Raw genomic sequence first — 8847 nt, 5'->3', positions numbered from 1 at the left:
AAGCCACTGGGTCTGGAACTCTAACCCGGGTTGGCCATGTGGGAATCCAGCAGCATACCCACTAGGCCGTATGCTGGCCCTAAGAAGTGCAATGAAGTTAATGTTAGACTGATATATTTACTTATTTTTAATGTTATTTATTACTTTTTAGAGAGACTTTGCTACAGGGTGTGTACAGTCACCAGAGAGACAGAAAGTGACAAATCACTTCCCAGGGATGATGGCCATGCCATAATCCCTTCTCCATTTTCCTCTCGGGATCTTGGGTACCCACACACATGCACCTGGTGTGAGTTTTAAGCCTCGTGGTCTGTGACTTGAACCACTGTTGACTACATGGGATTCAAGTGACATAGCCATTATGCCATCCGCTGGTCCCAAGACTAACATATTTAAAAATACTTAATACAATATTTGAAAATAATAGATTATGCCAGAAGTATTATTTTCCTCTGTAGTAATGAAAATTCCAATATTTTGTATTGTATCCTTTTAGTCCAGTGAATGTTAATGCTCTTTTCCATTCCGTTTATTAGTGATTTACCATGATACATTTTAAATATGAAATACTGTAAATACTATAACGAGAAGGTTGGATAACTCTGTCAGATTTAATAACCAAAACAACTTTAAATACTTTAAGGCTGTTTTCCAAGATTGACACAAAGTTGACTTTTCTCATAGTGGTTAAATTGTGAATACATTTAAACTATTGCATTATTTACAATGAGGTTTTAAAATTACTTTCTTTCCAATATTTTAGGTATTACTTTAAAATTGATTATGTTACTATAAGAAAATGTTTTAAAAAACAAGAAATTTTTCAGATTTATAAATGACTTATCATAGACATGGAAGATAATTTTATTGAGGGACTTATACAAAGCTATGATTTTTTAAACACTGTATTTTCTATGATTAAGCGTGTTTATACAGTGTCACCTGCTGACCCTCACTATTTTTCAAAGGATTATTTTATTTGACTTTATTTATTATTATTACAGGGATGCAATCTTTTGAGCAAGCTAGTTTTGTGTTCCTCAGTTGTTGCCTGTGATTAAATCTGATTCTTTTAGTGGCAAGTAACTGATTCCCAGTTCATACCTTGGATAGTTTGGTAACAAAAGAAGACAAAGGTGTTCTTTTTCTTGTATTATTGGAACCAGCTTTAAATAGCCAAATTTTAAAAAGGTGGTTTTATCAGGGAATTATAAAAATACATTATTTACTTTAATTGAATTTAGACATGCATATTCATCAATTTGGCTACATTTTGATGAAGAAAAAAACCCCAAAAAAAAAAAAAAAAAAAGAAAAAAAAAGAAAAGAAAATGGTTGATTGTTTTGCCTCCATAAAGTTCAGAGCACTTCTGCTATCAGAAACCCCAGGTGGTTGGAAGATAGAATTTAGCGCGTGCTGATAAATTCTTGTTTTTCCTCTTGATCCCTGCTAACTTTAGACTAAAGATAGCACATCTACTGAACATGAAGGAATCTCTACAACACACCCATCCTTTCTGTTTTCTGGGGAGACTTACTCAGAGATCATGCTGAAGACCTGGATTTATACACGGAGGAATGAGTAGATAACATTACAAATAAATAAACAATGGCAACTTCAAACAACTCAACAGAGACTGTAGATTTAATGGAGGACATTGATATCATATGATTAATATTACTGTATCTCTAAAGCATAATCTCTATGGGACTCAGTAAGACATGAAAACAAATATCAGCTTCTGGATATTCTTCTTTTCTTTTTCTTTCCCACCTTCCCAGTGCTACTTTTTCAAAAATCAAATGTTAAGAATTACAATCATAATTGTAGGTCATCAAAAATGAAAGACTTCTCTAGCTCAGAAGAAGATGAATGCAAAAAGAAGCTTACAGAATAAAAAGACTTCCTTAGTAACTGGTAATTTTGTGATTACTATACCTTACATATCACATTCAACGTTTTCGTTTATATTCTCCAGAGTTCTGTGAATTTTAAGCAAACAAGATGTAGGAAACAAAATAGACTTGCATATTTTAAATAATTCTGAAAATCTCTGGTTCTGTTCTCATCAATGTAGAATCCAAGGTTTGATGTAGCACATTGGTTTTCAAACTACAGCGTGCTTTAGAAACACCTGGAGAGTTTGTTAAAGCACTGATGAGCCCCATGCCAAGAGTTTCTGATTTCAGATAATCTAGGGCTGGGCAAAGAATATGCATTTCTAAAAAGTTCACAATTGATGCAGATGCTACTAGTTCAGGAATGTCACTTTGTGGATCACTGAAGCAAAAGCTACTTTCAAGGGTGGAAAGTAGTAAGTTAAAAATCTAATTCCACCCCTAATAAGTACAGAAAAATATGTGGACTATTAGATACCAAATCTATGTGTACCTCATTTGTGAAAAGGAGAAAATAATGCCAACAAAGAAGTGCTATGATTTGTGCTATTCTTGTTTTTTTAGTGGTTTCTACGTTAGGGCTCTTGTACTTACCAGAGAGAGACAGAGACATAAAGACAGTAAGAAGGAAAGTGAGAAATCACCCTCTCGAGGGAGAGGGGGTGTCCAAGCCCTTTTCCTCCATATTTCTGATATCTTGGGCACACACACACACACACACACACACACACACGCCCAGAATGAGGTTCAAGCCACTGGGTCTGGAACTCTAACCCGGGTTGGCCATGTGGGAATCCAGCAGCATACCCACTAGGCCGTATGCTGGCCCTAAGAAGTGCAATGAAGTTAATGTTAGACTGATATATTTACTTATTTTTAATGTTATTTATTACTTTTTAGAGAGACTTTGCTACAGGGTGTGTACAGTCACCAGAGAGACAGAAAGTGACAAATCACTTCCCAGGGATGATGGCCATGCCATAATCCCTTCTCCATTTTCCTCTCGGGATCTTGGGTACCCACACACATGCACCTGGTGTGAGTTTTAAGCCTCGTGGTCTGTGACTTGAACCACTGTTGACTACATGGGAGTCAAGTGACATAGCCATTATGCCATCCGCTGGTCCCAAGACTAACATATTTAAAAATACTTAATACAATATTTGAAAATAATAGATTATGCCAGAAGTATTATTTTCCTCTGTAGTAATGAAAATTCCAATATTTTGTATTGTATCCTTTTAGTCCAGTGAATGTTAATGCTCTTTTCCATTCCGTTTATTAGTGATTTACCATGATACATTTTAAATATGAAATACTGTAAATACTATAACGAGAAGGTTGGATAACTCTGTCAGATTTAATAACCAAAACAACTTTAAATACTTTAAGGCTGTTTTCCAAGATTGACACAAAGTTGACTTTTCTCATAGTGGTTAAATTGTGAATACATTTAAACTATTGCATTATTTACAATGAGGTTTTAAAATTACTTTCTTTCCAATATTTTAGGTATTACTTTAAAATTGATTATGTTACTATAAGAAAATGTTTTAAAAAACAAGAAATTTTTCAGATTTATAAATGACTTATCATAGACATGGAAGATAATTTTATTGAGGGACTTATACAAAGCTATGATTTTTTAAACACTGTATTTTCTATGATTAAGCGTGTTTATACAGTGTCACCTGCTGACCCTCACTATTTTTCAAAGGATTATTTTATTTGACTTTATTTATTATTATTACAGGGATGCAATCTTTTGAGCAAGCTAGTTTTGTGTTCCTCAGTTGTTGCCTGTGATTAAATCTGATTCTTTTAGTGGCAAGTAACTGATTCCCAGTTCATACCTTGGATAGTTTGGTAACAAAAGAAGACAAAGGTGTTCTTTTTCTTGTATTATTGGAACCAGCTTTAAATAGCCAAATTTTAAAAAGGTGGTTTTATCAGGGAATTATAAAAATACATTATTTACTTTAATTGAATTTAGACATGCATATTCATCAATTTGGCTACATTTTGATGTAGATCCAAGGAATAGTCATAAAATGTGAGTTAATAAGGTAAAATGTCATTCTGTTCTTCCATAAACCAAGTTCACATTGCAGTTTTAGAATCCCAATTTTACATTTTTTTAAAGAGGGTTTTTTTTTTTTTTTTTGGCTATAGGGCATATGTGCTTGTCAGAAAGACAGAGAGAGACAGAAAGGAAGAAATCACTCCCCAGGGAGGATGGCCACGCTGCAATCCCTTCTCCTCCATTCTCCTCTTGAGATCTTGGGCATGCACGCACACACGTCTGACATGAGTTTAAACCACCAGGTCTGGGACTTGAACCGTAGTCAACTACATGGAAGTCTAGTGACATAGCCATTACGTCAACTGCTGGTCCCCAATTTTATATTTTAAGATGGAGAGAAAAGTCTAAAATATTTTATAAAACAATATGAGTGTAGCACCCTAGAGCCCAAGTTTTTATTATTTTTGCTTATCTTTGAAAGATATCTGTAAAGGACCAGCAGGTGATGTGGTGGTTAAGCACTGATCCCCATATGGCCGACCATGGTACAAATCTCAAATCTCAAACCTTGCAATTTGAAAATCATTTTGAGCACATGAATGTGTATGCCCCAAATCCCCCAAAAAGAGTTAAGTGGAAGGAATTATGGCATAGCCATCGCCCCAGGGGGTGACTTCACACCTAGGTGATTTCCACCTTTATGTCTCTCTCTGGTAAGCACAGGTGCCCTGTGGCAAAAACCTAAAAAAAGAAACAAAAGATGCCTTACAATATGCATTCAATATAAATATTGTTTACAATATTTTTTGAATTACATTTATTGGGGCTTTGCAAAGCATTCAGCAGAGAGCTTATATAAATTGAACTTTTATGTTAATTTTTATAAACACATAATAATTTATAATTTATTTAAAATTTTTGCAAGACATATTTTAAGATGTAATAATTCATTAATTTTTCAGTCAGAAAAAAGTAAATCTGTCAAACATTTCTGGTTGTCCTTTCTCTGGTGGGTACAGAATGGGTCTCCCAGGCAGTAGCTGGACAGGCATGGACAGTTAGGCCATGATAATCAATCAAAAAGAAGCTTTGTCACAAGATATTTACATAGTAAATAAGATAACAATAGTTTGATTACTAAATAAGACAATATAGTGTGTGTGTGTGAATATATATACACATATATATATAATTAAGAATATATATAATCTACTTGCATGTATGTTGGGTAGTCAGAAAAGTCATGACACATTTTTCCTTAGAAAAACAGAAAAATTCATAACTTCCTATGATTGAATATATATGCTACGTATCCGTGTATGTATACAGACACTGGTGTATGCATATAAACAGACATGCTACATTAATAAATATGACACCTTTTTTCTTTATTTTTTATTATTATTCATACATTAAATTGCTATACGTCATTTAAATTGTAAAGAGACTTTATCCAGCATGATATACACCTCAGTCCAGCCTAGTTGAGACCACCATACACATTCTCATCGACAGATAATAAATTTTATCTGTGTCCCACAAGTGTCTTACATCTCTATTTTAACTGGTCACAAATGAGAGAACAAGTTAATATATTAAAAATTATTTGAGGCTGTCACTTCTACTGTAATCCTTCAATTTAAAAATTCCTAATTTTGATTCGTCTGTCTTGTTAGTGTTTATGCTGTGTTGAATAATTTCTTGACTGTGTGCTTTTTAATGACTTATATACCTGAAAATGTTTTTCTGGTGTAACTTGTAAATAAAGGTTAGTTTGATTCTGTTGTAGATATACTGGTAAAAATAAATGTAAAAATATCTATAGAAAAGCATTTATTATCGTTTGGATTTGAGTGTTGCTATGGAGATCTTTCAAGATATGTACACATTTTTGTGTAGATATTCTACTTTTCCTTCCTGAATTTTCTCTCTCTATAAAATATGTATATTTATATAAATATATATGCACCCATACATATACATACACACATATATGTATATACACACATAGTACATGCACTTTTTTGTATGCTATTGGGCATATGTTTTGCTTAAATCAAGTGTATATTAAGTATAGTTGTGTTTAAATTAATTCAGCCATGTGCTTAATTATGGATATTCCTCTTTCTTTGGAGAAGATGATATACTAAGCTGGAAGTGCACAAAACTCAGAGCCTAACCATCTCAGATTTTCATCCTGGCTCTATCACATAGGACCTGTGATCTGAGACACTTGATTTGAGGCAGTTGCTTTGTTTTTCTTTCTGTAAATACAGATGACAGTCATAGCCCCCAACACCAGGGTGGTTGTGAGAATTAATCTAATTGCTGGTGGATAATTCTGTACCCACCAGAGGATTAAGTAATCTAATTAATCAATCTAAACAAACTCATGTGTTTACAGCACCATGACCATGACGGGTGAAACATAAGCCATAATCAGGAATTCTATCTTCACCTCATATTATTTTATAACGGTATGCATCTCCTCCTTATAATTTTTCCTCCTTCTCCTCTTCATCTTCTTCCTTCTTCTTTCTTTTCTTTCTTCTTTTGCTTTTTGAAAATTTTGCCAGAGTGCACGTGTATTCATGTTGAAAGGCAGAGCTAGAGAGAGAGAGCTAGAGAGAAAGACAAAGTTTCACTCTTCATGGGGCATGGTCACATTGCTATTCCTTCTCCATTTCTCCGTCCTGTTGGGATGCAATGTGTAGTTCATGCCAGAGACATCTAGGACTTGAAATGCATAGTCGGCTATGTAGGATCCAGCTGTCTTAACCACCATGCCATTATCTGACTCAGTTTATTCTTCCTGATCAGTTCCTGATGTCTCTATCTTCTAAGGTTTGTACTCTTCCCTCTGATTTGAATTTATTCATTATTTAGACTTTTGTTCAACTCTTTCTTTGACATTCTTAGTTTGGCTGATGTATTATTTTCATGTTCTCGTTTCACTTTTAAATTTCCTTTCTCCTTCAGTGTTTGTTTTCATTTAAAAGTATAGAAGCATTCACTAAAATCTTATTTGTGACATGAATTTTTAATTTTCTTCTGTTTAAAAAATGTTTGCAATAAATACTTCAAGACATAGCAATAGAAGCTACAAAAAGAATGGCACAAAAATGCCAGAAACATCTTGTTTTATTTATTTTTTTATTTTTAAAAAAATTTTATTTATTTTTTTGCTATAGGCCAAGTGTGCTCACTGGAGAAAGAGAGAGAGATTGAGAGAAATCATTCTTGGGGTGGCCTATTATAGAGAGATGGGAAATTAGGTATCATCCTCAGGAGTCTGTTTCATTTATTCATTCATTCATTCATTCATTTATTTGAGATTTTTGCTATTGGGCACATGCACTCACCAGATACACAGAAAGAGACAGAGAGACAGAAAGTGAGAAATCATCCCCCCAGGGGGATGGTCACATTGCTATCCCTTCTCCTCCAATCTCCTCTCAGGATTTTGGGCATGTATACACATGCACCCAATATGAGTTTTAAGCTGCCAGGTCTGGGACTCAAACTGTGGTTACTACATGGAAGTCCAGCAACATGACCTTTACATCATCCACTGGTCCCAAGGGGGTCTGTTATTTTATTTGTGATTTCCCATCAATTGTTTTCATCAGTAGTTCAGTAGGAAAATATGGGAAGACAAACCAGATGGACAGGTGGCTTGTAGCATCTCCATCCTATTGGGCTCATTTGCAGTGATGCTGTTCTCTGCCATCACCATCCCCCAAACTAACCAAATGGTATTATCTGGGTGGGCATGTACTACCGTCTTCTAATTTCTTTCTTTTTGTAATTTTAAACATCTTGTTCATTTTATATTCATTATGTTTCTTCCTAAAGAAGTAATCTTCAGGGAATTTTTTCTCAATAAAATGCATGAATATGCAACAAAAAAGTAATTAATTCAATGAATTAATCAAACCATTATGTTTAGTAGTCAGACATGTAATATCATTTCTTTGATGTGAACCACCATTGGGAACAATCTATCTTATCTGTCATTGCAATGAATTTTATTAAAAATTAGAAGTCTCCAACCTATAATAAAGCTAAAGATCAAGGACATGTCTAATAATATTTTATTCACACTGCAGCTGCACTATGGTCTTGAAATATTTTCGTTGTTACTAGTGTGCCATGTTGAGATATCATATCTTATTTTAGGTTTAAATCTCTATTGAGAAACAACTCAGAAATAATAGGTTATGCTTAAGCCTTATTGTTATCAAATATTTAAAAGCAAAATATTTTCCTAACGGTTACAGTTTTACATTTAGCAAGATGATCAGAAATGATGCCCAATAAAAATATTGAGCTGTACTTTTTGTGGCCTTGAAGCAAAGTGAAAAATTGTATTAAGTCTTTTGTAGGATCCTAGAAAAGTATACTTGGATGTGACATCACAAAACAACAGATTAATTTAAGACCTTGATTTGAGAAGGGAGTGTGCCCCAGAGAGCATTCACAGACTATGAAGTTTCCCCTTTCAGAGTTGATCCTTAGAGACAACCAAAAATGTATACAATGACTACTGGCTCTGTTTCAGGTGTCTTTTTAATTTCCTATAAGTCACAGTATTTTGGGGTACAGGAGTGTTCATTAATTTAATCAACATAATGCAATTTGTTGGACTGTTCCCTAGAGATATATAAATAACGCAGTCTCTACTTCAAAGAATTTTCTGTCTAGTAGGGAACGTAGACAAAAAACAGAGCATTTCTGGTTGAATGAGATAAGTGAAAGTCATCAACATTTTTTAAATTCACAGTTAAATTTACTATTAAAACTTAACAACCATTGAATGTTTGCTTTGTGCCAGGTACTGCATGTGAGATTCTTATAGATGATCTCAATAAACTCTGTGTGGTTGATATTATTGTTACCATTTTATAAATAACAATAGGCAGTTT

This window comes from Tupaia chinensis, unplaced genomic scaffold (genome assembly GCF_000334495.1).
Source record: "Tupaia chinensis unplaced genomic scaffold, TupChi_1.0 Scaffold000153_1, whole genome shotgun sequence".
Lineage (NCBI taxonomy): Eukaryota > Metazoa > Chordata > Mammalia > Scandentia > Tupaiidae > Tupaia > Tupaia belangeri.
This window is presented reverse-complemented; position numbering follows the sequence as displayed.